The sequence below is a fragment of the Schistocerca americana genome, chromosome 1, assembly GCF_021461395.2.
Source record: "Schistocerca americana isolate TAMUIC-IGC-003095 chromosome 1, iqSchAmer2.1, whole genome shotgun sequence".
Lineage (NCBI taxonomy): Eukaryota > Metazoa > Arthropoda > Insecta > Orthoptera > Acrididae > Schistocerca > Schistocerca americana.
The window spans coordinates 193720994-193741312 of record NC_060119.1 but is presented as its reverse complement, the minus strand read 5'-3'; positions in this window follow the sequence as shown (position 1 = coordinate 193741312).

Genomic DNA, 20319 nt, shown 5'->3' with positions numbered 1-20319 from the left:
TCATTATACTCGAACTTAATACGTGTTCCAAAATTCTACAACTGATCGACGTTAGAGATATAGGTCTATAGTTCTTCACATCTGTTCGACGTCCTTTCTTGAAAACGGGGATGATCTGTGCTCTTTTCCAATCTTTTGGAATGCTACGCTCTTCTAGAGACCTACGATACACCGCTGCAAGAAGGAGGGCAAATCCCTTCGTATACTCTGTGTAAAATCGAACTGGTGTCCCACCAGGTCCAGCGGCCTTTCCTCTTTTGAGTGATTTTAATTGTTTTTCTATCCCTCTGTCATCTATTTCGATAGCTACCATTTTGTCATCTGTGCGACAATCTAGAGAAGAAGCTACAGTGCAGTCTTCCTCTGTGAAACAGCTTTACTGAGTTCATACTAACTTTTGCGAAGGAGATTTTCGTTATCTAAAGACGTTATAATGCCTGAGGAGAGAAGAGGTTTCGGCTAAGGATTGACGTCGGCGAATTAGCCAAACATTCTGGTTTAATATCTACAGTTTCTGTCAGTTTCCTTATCGCGAACGGGTAGGAGCGCCTCGTCGAAGAGAGAGAGGCTCGATCGATAGGCAGCTGGTGATAACCCAGTTGGAAGGCGCGCTGGCTGCCCTGGGGGCCGTTGCCGCCAAGCGCTGCCCCCTGCGCGAGTCGGCGTCCCCTCCCCTCCGCTGCCCCACTTCCGCCCCCTACACGCCACCAGCGGCCAGACGCCACCGGGCGTACGCAGTGAGGCGTCGCCCCGAAATAGCAGCCTGTCGTGCCGTGTCTCCCGCGCTGTTTTACCGCCGCCTCTCGCCTCCACTTCTTGCGACTGCTGCGACCGTTAGAAAGGCTTCCTCTCCCCGTGCGTGACACGTGGAAGTAGCTGTACCGCGGTCCTAACGGCTGGGGCGAATCAGCCGCGTGAGATTTCGGCGGAAGTTCCATTACTTCGAATGAAGAACAAATTGGATGTCATTAACATCCAATACGTACGAGAATCGATTTTTAATTTCTAGACGAACCATTTCCACCGGTGATCACTGAAATCGTATCACTTGGACATAGTAAATAACAAAGTTGTACTTATTGTGTGATATGTCACTAAATTTCGGGGGTGTACAAGATGCGGAATTTAGTGCACAGTGCTGCCACCCCGCCAAACAACAACATCTCTAACCCGTTTGGCCATCGTGCCGAAATTAGCTTGCTTGACTGATTTTTATTTGGCTCTGTTAGATTACATTATGGACCAGGTTTGTTGTAATGTAGCCAGACGCAAAGAAAACATACAGTTTAAAGAAATTAAAAAAATCCAATAAAACCCAACTATATTTAATTACAAAAATTTAATTAACATCCAAAACGTTACATTGTTAAGCTTACACAAATTAAAAAGAGCCGTTTATGTTTTTTGAAGGCAATTATTTACTGTCACAAGTATTTATTTCATTAATATTGTGTTTTAACTTTTCTTTAGGTATAAGAAACACAGCTAAATAACGAATAAAAAGTTGTCCGGTTTCCAGCGGAGTGAAGTTATTAAAATTGCACGACCTTTCGGCCAAGCACTCCTTGGCCATTTTCAAGCAGTATGGCTGCCAGTGGACTGCTGGTACGGCCTTACACACGTTGAACATGAATAAAACCGACAAGCTGCAGGGACGGATTCGTGACTGAAACAGAGCAAGAAAGGCCCATTGAATGTGGGTCCGGAAATGCATCGTTGACACGGTAGACGGTGCTGACTCATGGAAGTTACTCTGAACACGTGTTCCTTGTGTGTTGCAGGTTGTGTGGTTGATACAGCTTACTGTAAGCAGGAGAACAGTCCGATATTCATGTCAGGAACAAGCCTAGATGGTATTTGTGTACGGCCAAGCAGATGGAAACGGCAGAGATGCAGCTCTGTCCTCCAAATCTGGTGTACACACAGTCCGCCACTTCCCTGCACTTTCGTCTGTCTGAAGGGATCCGTGATCACCCAAACGCCCAAGAAGGGATAAAAATGTTCTGTGACGTGGGTGGTGCCTGTGAGGTTACTTGTTTTGGTATTAACTGTGCCGTTTTCATACGTTTGGCCATACACAAACACCATCTCGGTTTGTTCCCAACAAGAATACCCGATCATTCTGATGCTTACAGAACGCTGCGTCAATCGCACAGCGTGCTACACTCAAGGAAGACACGACTCGTCTTCAGAGGAGCTTTCATTCGTCAGCGCCATCTACGAGACAGTGATGAATTTCCGGACACATGTTCACGGGACCTTTTTTCCTCTATTTGCAGTCAGGAATCCGTCCCTGCAGTGCATCGGTTTCACTAGTGTTCGCCCTTTGTGCACTAGCTGCCGGCTGTGGTTCACTGCTGCCCGTGGCAACGCCATGTACTCGGCCTTCGATGTGCCCTCTTTAACCACTGCAGCTCAGGGCGGCGCGGGATCCAGCGATCGCACGGTTGAAGCGGGCGCATCGAACGCCGAGTGAACATATACTCACTCGTATAAGGCCTTGCCGCGAGCATCAGTGACGTCACGACCTACATTAGTGTATATAAGGGCATATTAGCAGCCCATGGTAGTCATACCGCTTGACAACGGCCAAGGAATGCTTAGCCGAAAACTTTTAATTTTAACCATTTGGAAGGCCGAGAACTTTTTATTCAATGTTGCCACCGCGAGACTCTACGTTCTTAGAGCTAAATAACATTTACACTTCCGGAAAAATAAATTTTAATTTGATGTAGAATCGTAATGATAGTATATTTTACTACTTTTTTCAAGCACGAAGAAATTTATATATCTTCAATAATTTTTCAGGTCTTTTCTCTCCTAAATTATTTCTTAATTTTGACCAAAATAGTCAGTACGTGAAGAAGATTCTCTCAATGGATGTACTGCTGGCGGGGCAAGAAAAGACGCACTATAATAAATGAAAAGCACCAGTTTGCTTTTGTTCTACAACATTACTTTTATTGTGTTAACCGGTTTTCGGCTTACAAGGCCATGTTCGGAAATTTACTGAGTATTGTCACCAAAGAAGTTGCAATGTTTGCAAACAACATTGGAAGAGAAGTAACATGTCTAGACTGAACTGGAAACATGTTCAGACATTTACTGAGTATTGTCACCAAAGAAGTTACAATGTTTGCAAGCAACATTGGAAGAGAAGTAACACGTCCAGACTGAAGCAGAAACATACCATAAGTAACACCTTTGACAGTGTTGAAGAAATGCAATGAAGAAATAAAAAATTGAACAGGAAATAAATAAGAATGGAGTAGATATGAAAAGCTTTAAACCAAAATAGGTGCAGCGTGCCTACATAACAGTTTATATTAATAAACAAAACTGCCGGCCGGTGTGGCCGTGGGGTTAAAAGCGCTTCAGTTTGGAACCGCGTGAACGCTACGGTCGCAGGTTCAAATCCTGCCTCGAGCATGGATGTGTGTGATGTCCTTAGGTTAGTTAGGTTTAAGTAGTTCTAAGTTCTAGGGGACTGATGACCTCAGTAGTTAAGTCCCATAGTGCTCAGAGCCATTTGAACCATAAACAAAACTAATAAAAAAAAATAACATTAGTACTTGACAAGGCTACCTCAGGAGGTATAAAACATGGAGAGTGGTACACAAACCAATTAAAAGAAGAAACACTTATCAATGTAACTACAGAATATTAAGTAACTGATGCAATATCCATAAGAGAAACTGAAATAAATAAATGCAGGAAAATGGAGGCATTTGAGGGAACATGCCGTAAATGCAATCTTTGATAGTGTGGTGGCAGTGCATTTTAAGATTAACATTATATTCAAAACTGTGGCTACGAAACAGTTTACGTTAAATAAATGAACCAAGTAAAATATAAACAATATTTGATGAGACAACTGCAAGAGGTGTTGAACATGGACAGTAATACAAGTACCAGTTATAAGAAAGCCTTAACAATTGAAACTACAGTCTATATCGAATACAAAAACAACTTCAATAAAACAAAAGAACTTGATGAATACAGGAAAGTGGGAATGTCTAGGAACAGAAAGTATGGGAAGTAATGAACAACAGAGATGATTATATGAAGTTAAGGAGAGGTGAGGTGTTGAACTGCGTCTGGTCATATAGGATTAGATCTAGACTGCGTGCAAGACGTTCATTAATTTCCAGGGCATCCAGCAGGTTGAGTTTATGGCCTTTGTTTACTAAGTGAACTACGCAGGACTTCTTCATTGCATTACTACCACATTGTCAAAGACGTTACTAACTGTATGTTTCTGCTTCAGCTTATACATATTACTTCTCTTCCAGTCTTGTTTGCAAACATTGTAACTTCTTTGGTGACAATACTCAGCAAATGTCTGAAGATGCCCTTGTAAGCCGAAAACCGGTTAACACAATAAATGTAATATTGTAGAACAAAAGCAAACTGGTGCTTTTGATTTATTATAATGCTGTTCTACCAAGAATCGACGGAAGATTCTGCTAACAAAAGACACACTAATAAAGTAGATGTAAGAATGAGTTCGTGCTTTGAATAAATCAACCGTAGGAATTTAAATCAAACTATTTAATTGGCATTACCAAAAAACTCCTTTAAATCCAATAAAAGCCATTAAAACGCAATTTTACCCGCTGGTTTGATTTTTTTAAAGAAACATCCGTTTTTTTAACCCTGTTATGTATTGGATATATACCTATGATATAGGACAAGTCAGTGAGACAGGCACGGGTATGTCAGTATTAAGTTGCTTCAAATCTGTGCCAGATTTCACAAAATATAGTAGGTGGCAAGTGGTGCCATGAGAGTCTCTCAGCCACCCATGACCATATGTTGGGACCTGAAGAATATGCTGGCCAGAGCAACTGCGCAGCACCCTCTGTATCTAGCAATGTGCTGTCTTGTGGTAGACTATTGAGAGTTGGCATCATGGGGAACCTCAAACGCAGGGCACAGCAACAGATCTTAACGTGCCAAAATTCTGGCCATGCAAATCAGTGGTAATCGTATTGTGTGTGTAATGGTACCATATGATTACACAAGATCTTGAGTTCATATGACTTATGAATGCAATGTGGCTATTTTTTTTCTTTGTATGTCCATCTTCACGCTGTATGCAGAATGGTGACTCATCTGAAAAGACGACAAGGTACGAATCCTGTGTTCACCATTGTCGTTGGGCATCTCCATGCTGCCGAGTCAAGGGTAGTCATAACTATAGTCGCCGTGCTGACAGCCTCTGACTCTATGATGCTTCAGACATCTTTGCACAGTCCACGTGGATACCTGTCTTACTGCAAACAAGCCCATTTCAGTAGACAAGGTATGTGACGTGCCCTTACGATCCTGCACAGCCGAGTGAACACTGTGTTTGTCCTGTCGAGTGCTAATAGCGTCTGGCCCATGAGATCAGGCAAGGCATTGAATATGGCCCAACTGAACCCATCAATTCCATATCTGCATGGCAGTTTTGGGATTCCAATCACCACCAGCAGCAATATACAGAAAAATAAACCATGATCTTGGTAAGTCACAATACCAATGATGTTGAATTCCATCACATCCTACTAGGTGTTTCTCCATATTACACAAGGCATAGCACAAGCTTATCGCAGACCGGCAAATTTTAAATCCCATTTTATGAACGATAAACATACTAAGTAATCTTTTCTTGTATAGGGTGCCCAGGGGGAATGATCAGTATTCAGGGATATGACAAGAACGACCACTTGAAGCAAAAAAACTTCATATGGTCATAAGGCCTGTTCCAGATGACTTCGAATAAACAACGCATTTCATGTACATTGATTTTTAAAGCTGCATTTTGCGTGCTTATTTGATAGAGCATTCCAAATTAGTCTCGTGGGATGTTTGATTCATTGATAAGCACACTGAAAAAAAAATTAATCACCCTGGTGTGCACACACAGATGAATCCATTAAGCTTCTACAGATGACGCAGCCATCGAGTCGCATGTCCAAATGAAACATCGATTTCTGTTTTTTGTAAACATAGCCTGTAGTCACATCAAGGAAATTAATGATTTCTCTGTGTGTCAACCCATAGTATTACATATATAGATTAGGCAGTGGTTTTTCTTACATTGTTAGAATGTAGTTCCATCGATGGTTTTTTTGAAGGCTTGCAGCATGAGCCTCATACATCTGGAAGATGAGGGAATCTGCAGTGCCTCCCAATCCGTACCAAGTAGTATCAAGCTGAATCCATAGATACAACCCCAGGAATCAAAGTTACGCCACTTTTCATGACTTAATCTTTCTCTAGTCAGAAACATATACAGTTCCTTTACGTGGTAATTCCTCTGGAGAAAAAAGGCTTTTTGCTATTAAAAATAGGCCTATGTATTTGTGGAGTCAAAATTAATAAGTATCATAGACCATAGTTAGAATAAAATAAAAAAAACACAGTTACATCCATTTCATGTTCCATAATACACACAAAAATGTCAACAACTATAAACTGTGATAATTTGTTCATCAGTACAGCACACATCAGAAACATCATTTTGGCTTCCCAGCTCCCAGACTTCAGGAAATTAAGGCAGTTAAACCTAAATGGAAACAAGCTATATTGTACAATAGGAGGATTCAAAATTTATTCCAAATAAGATCTTAAGTAGTAATGATGCATCATACAAAACATGTATGTATACACACATAGCTATATAACAAATACATCAAATGTTGCATGGAACTTGATTGGCAACAGTAATGGGCTATTAATACACATATCCTCACATATCCTTTTCAGCACACACATAACTGTATTTATACAAATATACACATACATTTACAAAATGACATCAACCGAATATAAATGTTGTATGAAGGATAATAAATAACTATTTTATACAAATATATGTTTACATTTACAGAATGATTACAACTGCATTTAAATGTTGTAAGAAGGATAATAAAAAAACACAAAATGATACACCCACCGTACAGTCCAACCACATCATCAACAAGTTGCACTTACTTAAAATAAGAACAAGTTAATCTACATATGCATTTCACATTCAGTGCTTCACAAACAGTATCCAGTTGTTTTAGTATTAATATGATGCACTTATCTTTTATATGATTTTCTATAACTATATACATAAAACAGTTATGTATAAAATGTGTACAAAATTATGAGATGTAACATAGCTGAATGTTATAACACATTGACCAATACTAGTTTTGGATTTTCAACATTTATTTGAACTTAAAACATTTGATAAATTTTATTATAAAACAGAAGAATAATCAGAGGAATACACAAAATGTCTTTATTTGCCTTTCAGTGTAATTTCTACTTGCCATGACAGAATTTTCATAATGTTTTTAAGCTTCTAGAAGCTGACATCGGAGTTTCTTTTTAAATGAGCTGAAGTACTGATAAGTCTGTGTATATCTTACAGAACTGATGTATTTACCCACATTTTCTTTTTGTCTATTACACTTTTAACAATTTCCACAATGAAGCTCTGTATCGAAATCTGGCATCAAATTATTAGAAATTCTACTTGTGTGTAAAGCACATCAGCAGAAAACAGAATGTGTATGTGCACGATGTGGTGGCAATGCTAATGTTACCAATAACAGTGCCACTAAATCGTGGTTAGTAAATATGATTGCCCAAAACTGGCATAGTGGAGCTACTTAGATGACTAAATCAAGGCAAGTCCTCAGGACCAGACTGTACATCAGCTAGATTCCTTTCAGAGTATGGATGTATATTAGCTCTATGCTTGGCAGTGATATGCAGCCACTTACTCGACAAAAAATCAGTACCTAAAGGCTGTTATGTTGCTCAGGTCTCAGGAATATTCAAGAAAGAAAATAGGAGTAATCTGCTGAATTACAGACCTATATCATTGACAGTAGGACTGTGGATCATATGTCGTGTTAGAGCATTATGAATTACCTCAGAGAACGATCTATTGAAAAATAGCCAGCATGGAGTCAGAAAATATCATTCATGAGCGACACAACTAGCTCTTTCTTCTCTGGTAATGAGTGCTGATGACAGGGGACTCATATGGATTGGATATTTATAGATTTACAGAAAGTTTTTGAAAACATTTCTCACGAACAGCTTCTAATCAAACTGCATGCCTATGGAGTATCATCTCAGTTGTATGATTAAATTCGTGATTTACTGTCAGAAAGGCCATAGTTTGTAGTAGACCTAATTGATGAAACATCATTGGGTATAAAAGAAGTGATATCTGATGTTTCCTTTGGATGCATTGTATGCCCTCTGGCATTCCTAATCTATACATGGTGAACATCAATAAATCCGACAAGCTGCAGGGACAGATTCATGACTGGCAATGGAGGACACAAATCCCTATAAACATATGTCCAGAAACACATCATTGACATGGTAGATACTGGATGATTCTTCTGCTTACAGTGTGATCCATCAGTCATACATCCTACAACATACAAGGAATATGCAGGATGTGGTCAGAGAAACTTTCATTCCTCAGTGTATCTACCATGACAACAATGCATTTCTGGACACATGTTCATAGGACCTTTCTTCCTCCACATCCAGACAGGAATCACGTCCCTTCAGTGTGCTGGTTTTATTAATGTTCACCCTGTATAAGTGGTTTAGGAGACAATCTGAGCAGTCGTCTTAGACTGTCTGCAGATCATGCTGTCATTTACTATCTAGTAAAGACATCAGAATATCAAAAACAATTGCAAAATGATTTAGCCAAAATATTTGTATGCTCCAAAAAGTGACAACTAACATTAAATAATGAAATGTGTGGTCATCAGAATAAGTTCTAAAGTGAATCTGTTAAATTGTGGTTATGTTATAAATCACACAAATCTAAAGGTTGTCAGTTCAGCTAAGTACTTAGGTATCATTAATAGCAACTATTACCACTTAAAACACTATTATTACCCATTCATTACAGAGTGCTACTGTATTTGCCCTAATGTACAATGTCCTGGATGCAGTAGATGAGTAGTGGACATTTGCAAGGACTAAATGTAGCAACATGTCCTTCTTCCTGGTTTCCTGCAGAATTACACATTTATCTTATTTTTATTATATCAGTAGTTGCCTGAGTCATTTCTATTTTTATGACACCAACTGATTCACTTAAATAATAATGGAGAGTTGCTGTAAAGTAACATGAACATTATTGTAGGACACTCCACCTACCGAAATTTTCATTTCATAATTTGACTTCTATTTTTGTGATATATGACAGAAATAATATTTGGAAAAATCAGTGAATCTATCAATGTTTCTCTTACATATATTTTACATATATTTTCAAATATGCAATTCCATGTACTTTACATTCAAAGCATATCACATAAACATGATTTAACGTAATGGTAAATTGTAGTATAAATCATTATATTTATATTATATATAATTATATCTATATCATAGTCTATTCAAGTATATAATGCAATGTCTATTACATTGAGAAACATTGCATATTAACACGATTTAACATTGTGGTGAATATCTATATCATATATGTTCTAGTCTATAATGCAATTTGTATTAAATTGAGAAATATTGGATATTAACATGATTTAACATTATGGTAAATTAGCCTACTTTTGATGAACTAACTATATAACTAACTGTAGACTAGAAGTAAGCTGTAACAATAACCTGTGATATGACTTCATTTGACTTCCTAGATTTGAGGAAACATTCTATAGAAAATTTCACACTGTACACTTCAGTAATTCCAACAAAGCATTGTAACTTACAGACATATCAAGAACCAGAAAAAATATTGTTGCATTAAACTGTGGTTGAGATCGATCTCTACATTCTCATTCTATGGGATGTAGCGAGGTCTCACTTCATTACATTAAAATTCAAGTCAGGGACAATACTGCCACAAAAGATAAGATAAAAAGCAGATGAAAGTGGTCTACAGTATCCATAATAAAAACACTCAGTCATAAGTAGTATTGAGAAATTCACCAGCAATTGTAAAGCTGTATGGGAAATAATAAATAATGTTACCATTGATTTAATATACACCAAAATCAATACTTTTAGAAAAAATTCAACGATTCTCTTACTAAACCACTTGGGAAAGTAAGTAGTGCTATAATCAATCCTGACACCAGTACTTCATAACTGCTAGCATAAAACTATTGTATAAAATCAATTAATCTGCATATTTTTGCTGTCTCTAATGTTCATTTATAAAAACATGTGAAGATAGTTCAAATAATCTGATACTGCAATATATATGATATTGCATGAAACTACTTAAGGGGCTCCGGAACGCCCTATACTTGCAATGTTAAAATAACGCTTATAAATTACATCTTTCCTCACAAAGTATTTAAGGTAGGAAGTTGAACTTTTTACAGATTATTTATTGGAATATGGGCTACAACTTAACACAGGGATTTTACAAAATTTTAGTTCAGTTATTAAAGATGATTTTTTTTCAATTGTAATGAAAATTCACAACATTTTTTTGAAATTTTTTATTTATATATTCAAAAATATACAGTTTTTTTTGGAAAAAGGCTGTGTTAAATTATGCAGAAGGTACTGTGTAACATTTACTGAAGGTTTGAAACAAATATGTTTGGAAGATCCTTAGAAAACATGTAATTAGTATGAGAAAATAAAAGTTTTGTGAATCGAGTGACAAAGATTCGATTAACTTTTTAGTGCATTCCAGGTCCATAGGATGGATTATCTTCATCCTCTGGAAACTCCTCCTCCAGCTTCCTCTTGTTCCTCCTCCTGTTTACCCTGGCTTGTATTTCTAGACTCTTTACAGCCCTGTCTGCAGCCCGAAGGCGTTCCTTGTCTTAAGCAAGCATCACTCGTACCATGTTAGAACCTATCTTCATTCCCATATTTCTAAATACCTTGCACCTTACAATGTTGCCATCAATGAAAGTCGCAACAGCATCATACACACCAAAGTGAAGTGTTTCTATTCCAACAAATACAGTCTTGGGGATTCTCGACCATATAACACTATTTACACTTTCATTGAGGTTTTGAGTTTTTCCGTGAATACACTTTTTCAACAGTTCAGGTGCTGCTAAGTCTCTGAAAATAGGTTTTATCACCTCCATTATTGCATGAGGCAGACTATGCTTATGAGTGTACACTTCACCAGTTAGCAATCCTTTGTTATATTTACACCAACTGTCTTCTTCTTTGGGACACAAGCTATGTTGGGGATTTTCATCGGTTGAAGAAGTATGAAAAAAAAGAGCCCAAACAGCCTTCTTCATTTCGTCGACACTTTGTGCATTTTGCCTAATAGCCATTCCATAACAGCACTGTATTTTGTCAATTACACTGTCAGTTAATCTTCCCTTCCCATCCAACCCTTTACCATCACTGAGTTTTTGTTTTTTGTATGAAGCTATCAGTTGCCGAAGTCTTGTTCCCTTTCGCTTCTGTACGTGTCCAATACACTCAAATTTCTGCACTACAACATCATCACCATAGGGCTTCAGTCCTTGAACATGTTTGAAACTTTTAGAATCACCGTCACCAAGGTAATTAACATATCGCACTTTATCACACGCCTCAGAACGCTGCAATATACTGGCACACCAGCCACTTCCATTCCTCCACTACTGCCGCTATAGTTAGCTTTGCAATTATTTTCATGTGTACCTTTATATTTTTGTGGACATCTACAATACTTTGATATTACTGCTACATCTAAAACTTTCCCTGTATACATACTGGTGGCAGATACTACACCATGAAGAGATGTGTGTCCCCGTTTATGCCAGGTACCATCGAACGCTGCAGTCAAATCTCTGTTACCATTATTTTCCATTACTGCCTCTTCCACAGCGTTCTTCATAGATTCTATACAGACATCTTCTACTTTAGACCCTATTAATTTATTTCAGGTCGTAAGCTTGGTTGGGGGATTTGGAAGATTCATGATGCCACAGAAAATTGCACCTGCAGTAGCACCCTTACCAACTGAATGCAAGGAATAAACAAATCTAATGTTGTGTTCATAGATTTTGCTACCATTTTCTTCAGTTGCAGTTACTGCAACACTGTTCCAAAAGGTGGTCATGTATGAACACTTATCACATTTCAGTTGTATTTCACTAGCAAGTCCTACATGCTTTATTATGGAGAGTTCCAGACCAACTTCACTACAATGAATACATCTTACACAGTTTGAAAAAATTCCTTTGAGAACCGACATATCAAATATTTCATTCACATCCGATTCGCCCATAAAACATTCATAGTTTTCACTCATTGAACCAAGCTTCTTCTGTGAAGTATTTTCTTTCCCACTTTGACTGCTATGGGCAGGTGTACTTGAGAGGTTAGGTTCACTCACTTGGTTATCGTCTTTAATGTTTACAGTAATAACACATACCTTTGGCTTTCCAACATTTCTCCTTTTCTTAAAAGCCTTCAGAGGATTTCTAATAACTTTACTTTTACTCATTATTATACTTCAACAAAACAGAGACTCAAGAAACAGAATTAATTACGAATATTTTCGAGATAACGACAGAGTAAATAAACATGAAACAATCGACAATCACACCAGCGATATATATCGAAACATCACAGGTTAGCCACAACACATACTTTATCTCACATCACTAAAATGTACCTGATGAACACGGACGTTAATAATAACACCATTTGACAGCAGTTTAACAGTGCCACAGTGGGTCACGCCCATGTAGAACACATTTCAAAAAAAATTTAAAAATAGTTGTAGTCTTCGGAATTGAATAAATTATATATCTATTAAAAGGTAATAGTCTGCAGATTCAGAAAACGCAAAAAAGTAAAAATTGAACTTTTCATGATTTTGAGCCTTTCCGGAGCCCCTTAAGAAAGAGATTGATTGTATTGTTTCCCCTTTCACTTGTTCCGTACAGGTGTGTATATGAGGAAATCAGCCTGAACTACTAAAATTACTTACATTCCCCAAAAATAGGTAAGACTACATAAATATCATCCTCCATTTATTTTCTTTATTAAGGCTTCTTGCAAATTTAGAAAACTCTTTCTTCTGCGGTCAACAGTGTAACACTGCTAAATCATATCTAGAGATTTTTAATCAAGATACATATCTTGTTAATAAAAGGTCTAGTACGATACAAATTATGGTTGATATTCCTCAATGATCTGTATGTGGACCCATGTTGTTATTGGCAATGATTGATGAACTGCCATATTTTATTCAATACTTGAATTATACATGTAACACAAACTTCCTCCACAAAAAGAAAGGGTTTTATTACTTTAGAATAAATGGAATTTTGCCTAATGAAGACAAAAGCATGATATGGTTTTTACATACTTGTGTTTGTTAGGCCTAGCAGTGCTATTCTCTTAAGAGTACATGTAGATGATAACTTATTGTAGAGATAATGCTCAGAATAAATTAGTAGTGTATTACCTATAATAATTTATATGTTAAGGCATCTTATGAAATGCAGTTTATGTTATTATATCCTCCTGTATATTTCGCGAAGTATTATTTTATAAGACATTACTTTGTGGGACAAGAAAATACAGGGCGAGTCGAAGAGGATTTTACAACTTTGGAATGATACAGAAATTCATTAAGATAACTTACACAATCGGTAGATGTGCCATTTTGTAGCAAACAACCTCAAGTTAGATTTTCATAGTGTATCAGTACCCTGTTCAGCCACCAGAAGCGCCAGTATAGTACACAATTAAAATGACTTTCACTAATGGTTTCTGTGTGTTTTCGTTTCATGAACTTTTTTATTCCACACATTGATGAAGATGACCAAGTCGGGATGATTTACTACCAGCAAGATGGTACACCACCTCATTTCGTCATGGAAGTTCGAGGTTTCCTCGATAATCTCTTCCCAGGTTGGTGGACTGGTGGTGTAGGGCCAATTGCATTGTCATCTCGCCCCCAAGACTTGACACCACTGGATTTCTTTCTCTGAGATCTCATTAAGGACTGTGTGTATGTTTCTCCTCTACCAAACAATTTAGCTGATCTGAAAAATCGAATCTACACTGCTGTCAAAGGGTTACGCCCAATTTGGTGCAACGAGTTTGGAAAGAAACTAATTAGTGGTGGAATATTTGCCACATCACAAATTGCAGTAACATTGAACCAAAATGACATTTGACACTTTTATGCGAAACTTGCGGTTGTTTGCTACAAAATGATGCATCTACCCATTCCTTAAGTTAACTCAATAAATTTCTGTATCATTCCAAAGTTGTAAAGTCGTTTTTGACTCAATGTGCATTGTGGAGAAAAATGGCTTGCTGGTATGAGAGCTGTTTACAGAATGCTTTTCTTCATTCTTCATGAGATGATGTCCTGTTTTGGAACCACGGAAGAAAAAAACTATGTACATGAGTAGTCAATGTGTATAAACTGACAGGGCGAATGCTTTGCTGAAATGGGAAAGGTTTAATGAAGCCTCTCTTCTTGATCCAGCTTAATGTCACCTGCCACTTTGATAGAGGCACTTTGTTACATAAATGCCTCACATACTGACAAATGTGATACAATTACATCACACATTGACAAGTGCGATATCCTTATCTGGAATGCAAGTGACTGTGCTTTTGTATTTATTGCCTAAAGTATTTGAAAAGGTTTGCTTGATGACATCACATAAAAAAAGAACAGGACATGCTATTTAAGTGATAAATCTGTGTTATGTTCCGTTGGTATGAGTCATTACAACCTAAATTTTGCCTGATAGTAACTTGTGTCCAAGGTTACACTTTAAATAAGATGACTTATTACTGTAAAAGGACTTAGTTGTCACTTTTGTCCATATACTGCACCATTTTCCTACACGAATGTTAACTTTACACTGAGCACTACATATGCACATCAGCTACACTGCCTAGAACCCACTGGCCTGCTGCTTGCCTGCTTGCTGTACACCATGGCCATAGAAAAGGTGCCAAAGTGAAAAGGATTGTGCTTCCTTTATTTCTGTGGTTGAAGAATACACCCCTAACTTTACAATAAGAGTCTTGCTCAGAAGGGGAACAGATATTTATAAATTGTGTTAATGAAAATAATTACATATAAAACAAAATCTAACACACTAAACTACTAAGAAGATAATATATACACAGTACCATATTATTGATTCACTGTAAAAAATCCATTAATATAATCAGTGTTGACTCATCATTGCAAACAACATAATATAATAATAATAACAAAGTGTTTTATGTTATTCAGTATTAAAAGAACTTGATGATAAAGTGCAGCAAGAAAAGGCGTTTTTTATTTGCAAAACGAATATTGATGGTACTCATTGTCAGACATATCAACCAAATCAACACAGTGCCTATCAGCTTCTGTGATGCAGTATATTCATGGCTGCACTAGTGATCAATAAAAAACAGAAGTTCTGCTAAGACTTGTTCCATTAAATGACTGTTGCCCATGCGTCTCTCGTCATTACTATAATACGTAAGTGAATATTATAATTCCAGCACAGGAAAGCCATAAATTGTCAGTGATAAAACACTTTTCTTCAAACGTTCACTCACAAAGGTGGAATGTAATTGAACTTGTGAGATACTCCTCACAACCAAAGCTGTATTGCATCAAAGGGACCTGAAAAAAATCTTAAATAATTAATTGTAAGTAATTGTAATCAATTGTAAATAATTTTTAATTATGATTTCCAAGGCTGTGTCAGGCTTTACCAGCCTTTGCAACAGAGGAAAAATTAGTACTTCAATATATCAAAAAACATACATAAAATTTAAGTTTCCTTGCCTCACTATATTAAAAAATAAAGATTAAGGCAACTTAAGACCTTCACTAATAATTGCGAAGGCAGAACAATATACTGTTTTTATTTAAAGAAAAAATCTAAGGTCCATAAATTGTATGTTTCAGCTTCAACATTAGTCATGTTGGGACACAGAATCCCTTCATATCTTAACATTACCGATTCATTTTTTCATGTTCAAGCACGTAATTGTTTCTAAAAGGCCATCAGAAGCCATAGCTCAAATACAGTTGTCAAGACATACTTAATACTTACTGCCCAAGGCTAGTTTGAAAAGTTCTCCAAATGGAATAGCATGAAATGACTTGCCTGAGGGAAACTTTTTTATTTTAGAATGTAGTTTCCCTGTATACTAATGCATTGCTCCGCAATGTTCCAATATATTACGTTCTTCCAGACTTAAAAAAAGAAAGAAAACCGTCAGCTTCGGCTGTCTTGACGATACTTACCATCCACTGAGGAAAGTTTGAGGTTGAGGCTGAGAAAGAGATCCCAGTCTGATGGAGGCAAAACAGGTGAATAAGTTGAGTATGGCAAGAAGTTGTTTCTTAGTCCATAGAGTTTTTGCTACACCAACAACACTTGTGTGTGCGCCCCCATTTTCTTGATGAAAGATGACCTTCTTCCTTGTCAAACCTGATCTGCTTCGTGTATCTTTTGCGGTAGTTGGGCCAGGGAGTTATCGTAATATCGTGCTTTAATTGTTTGACCAGCGGGAAGATAATCCATCTGCAAAATATCTTTTGCATCACAGAAAACGGATACCACTACCTCTCTGACCAACCACAGTGCTTTCACTTTCTTTGGTGGTGGTAAATCAAGCGCTTTGGCTGGTGTTTCGGCTCTGACATACAGGAGTTGATTGAAGTTTCATTCGTGATCTCAGACCCGCACAAAAAATCTTGTCGCTTGCCCTCGAGGTTGTTGTGATGGTGGTGGTGGTATTTATAGGGCACTCAACAGCGAAGATATGAGCACCAATACTCAACTGAAAAGGTACAAGTTTGGTTATCAGATGTGAGAAGCACGCAATAAAGCGGAAATTAAAATAATGGAATCCACAGCCATCCTGAGACTCTCTCACTCATACTGTCAGACAAAACACCAAAATATGTGTGCCTCAGGGCAATGTGTGATTGAAATATAGAGGCTACAACAACACAAGATCTAAAATAGTGGAACAAGGAACTGTGCTTACATGATCTATTGAAAAATAAACGATGAAGCAACCATCCTAAAAGCTCATTAAAACCTTGTGCCTAAGACACTATTGAGAAAGTCAGACATCACACAGAATCTTAAAAGACAGAACACATTCGATTCATCATCAACTAAAACGGAGGACAGATCGACTGCTAAGTGGGTCGTGGCGCTCATGGCTTGGTATAAAACGTTCTCGGTTAAAATGTGGTGCACACCAAAAGCACTGTGTACCTGTGGGTCTTCCTGTCGAAGGAGGAATCCATATGTCAGAGGACAGTGCCCTGTCTGCAGGTGCGTTAGGAGTACTTGCTCCTGTCGCAGTGGCTTGAAGGAGGAACACCATGGTCGTGTCGTTAGTTGCAAGGGCCCCAGTTGTTTGTTCTCCCACCCTGACTACTCCTCCCACAGATGTAGAATGTTGTGTGTCACTAACGAGGTAACTGCATGGACAGGGGCAGCACATTCAGAAATTGGTACTACCAAATAGGTATCCTTAGCTGCTACATCTAATGCTTCATTGCCCAGAATGCCCATGTGTCCTGGTATCCAGCAGAATGACACATCCTTCTCATGCCTCTGTAAATGGAAAAGGCTGTCATGAATCAGCTGAAGATATGTGATCAATAGCCTGAAGGGCACTTAGGATGTCGGTGCAAATGAGGAATTTGGTAGCAGGAAGGCAAAGAATCTTCTCCACTGCCCTCAAGTTCGCATATAATTCAGCGCCATGCACTGTAAATGTACCAGGTAAGCGAATCTTGGCGACAAAGTCTTGATATAGTACAGCACAGCTGACGGAATTATTCTGCTTAGAATAGACGACCACACAATCACAGTGCTCAGCTAAAATTTACTAAAACGTCAATTGAAAAACAGAGGCTGGAATAAAAATCTCATGGAACACTGAGAGATCTAAAAAACCCTGTGTCTCCGTGTTAACCAGGACGGCGAACGACTCGAACTGTGACGAAACACGGAAATATTGTCTGCACCAAGAGCCACTAAGTTCTGCCGCATGCGAATGCCGTATGGCTTCGTTTCTCGTGGCCTATTTCTAACTAGAAAAGTATGAATTGCCAGTGATTTTGGCGTGGATATTAAGGTGTGCACGTGATGCATGATGAAGACCCACCACCGAATGACAAGTGGGGGTTCACCAGCCTCAACACAGAGGCTAGAAATTGGACTCACCCTACATGGTCCTGACGCCAACCAGATCCCCTCTTGATGAATAGCATCAGTTATTTTAAGATAAGATGGCCATAAACTGTGCAGCCATAATCAAGGCAGGATCGCACAAACACTTTGTAAAACTGAAGCAGGCATGTTCAGTCTGCTCCCCATGACCTGTGGCTGAGACATGTTAAAATATTCAATGTGTTTAACTCTTTGGCCAAAATAGCCTTCAGATGCAGCAACCAAGTGAGGCGTTTATCGAAAGTGAGACCCAAAAACTTCTCTGAACTTGTAAAATTAAAAACAGTGCCCTTCATTGTAAGAAGAGGCAGTTAAAAGTGCGACATGAACAACCAAAATTAACAGTAACACATTTCTCTGAGGAAAATTTAAAAAGTGTATCATATGCCCACTCCTCCAGTCGCTATATCGTAAGTTGCAATTGACCAACGGACATTGTAAGATTGGAGGAGAAGTAGAGGATGGCAAAGCCGTCCACAAACAATGAGCATCGAACAGAAGACTTAACTGAGGACACAATATCATTGATGGCAATAGTGAACAGAGTTACACTTAAAACAGATCCTTGAGGGACCCCATTTTCTTGCTTGAATCTCTCAAGAAGAGCATCACCAACCCAATATCGAAAAAAATCATCTGGAAAGAAAAGACCAATTGAAGTCTGGTAATCGCCCTCTGAAGCTGTCCCAGGACGTCATACCTCCAAGTAGCGTCATAGGCGCTCTCAAGTTTGAGGAAGACTCCTGTGAGGTGTTTTCTGCATAGGAAGGATTGTTGGATTTCCGCCTCTAGCGCGGTTGGGTTGTAAAGGGTTGACTAATACCTCTGAAACTCACACTGGGAGCGACTAAGGAGGTCTCGCAATTTTAGGACCCAAATCAGATAGCAGTTGACCACGCATTCTGGAGTATTTCCTATGCACCTAGTGAGGGCCACGCTATGATGAAGCTTGTCACACATGGAGTAACACTCTCCGCAATTTTGATAGATAGCACACATGACTGCCAGCTAGCAGGTGGAATGACGGCTACCTAACATGGGGAACCTCTCCTCTCATGGTGTATGAGTCACCAAAGAAGCTATCTAGTTGTCCTGACTCCTTGAACGGTAGGACGCGTAAGCCAGCTGAACAGCAATCTTTGTCAAACAATTGTGAAGAAACCACTGGATAAAAAAATTTGATTCTCACACGTCTTCATTCGTCAGCTTCATGATGAACTGCCTATCATTTTGTTAACGGTCATACAGTAATTATTATCATATTTTAGGGTGAAGTAAACTACTGCAAGAATTTCGAGAAGTTGGCAGTGAAAAATACAGGATGCTTTTGGTGCATTTTAGTTCATATGTTGCTGCACTCAACATATTGAATATTTCTTTTAACTTTGAAGGATACTGCTGTCTATTACCAACCTCGAGAAAATGGGTTGTATATAAAGTGCTTCGTCCCAAAATCTCGCCCAGCGAAAAAGTCAGAATGAAATATTCACACAATTCCTGTATCTCGTAAACAGTTTCAGATACCAAAATGAGATTTTGGCAAATGATAGTACGCAAAGAGGAGAGTATTTTGCCTTGCAATTAATATGCGAATCGTCCATATATATCATAATATTTAAGCGATTACAAACTTTTCCGATGTAATATTTAAGTGCAATTGATTTATATTGCAATGAGAATTGCTGTGGGTTTAGAAGAACATATGTGAGAAAATTTCACTTTATTTTTATACCGAGAACAGGTATATTCATAAACTATTGTCTCATCTTCCCATCAGTTGCTTTTTTATGATTCTGTCACAACTTCAACCACATTAGAATGTTAGTGACATGAATGTTTACAAACTCTGCTGCGTTTTGGCCCAAGAAGCACATTTGAACGTGGCAACAGGAGACCTTAAAGTATTACTCAAAACTTGCAACTGATAACGTCTCTCAGAAGAAAATCAAAGAGAATAAGAAATCTGACGAAAATAAGTGGACACTTCCGCTGAAATTTTAATACAATCCCATACATCATCTGTTTTTCATGATGAATGATGTGGTCTGACACTGGCCAAAGAGTTTCATGTCTGTATCTCAATTATCTGAGAAATATGAAAACATTTAAATTTGGAAAATCTAGCCAACTATCAATCAAA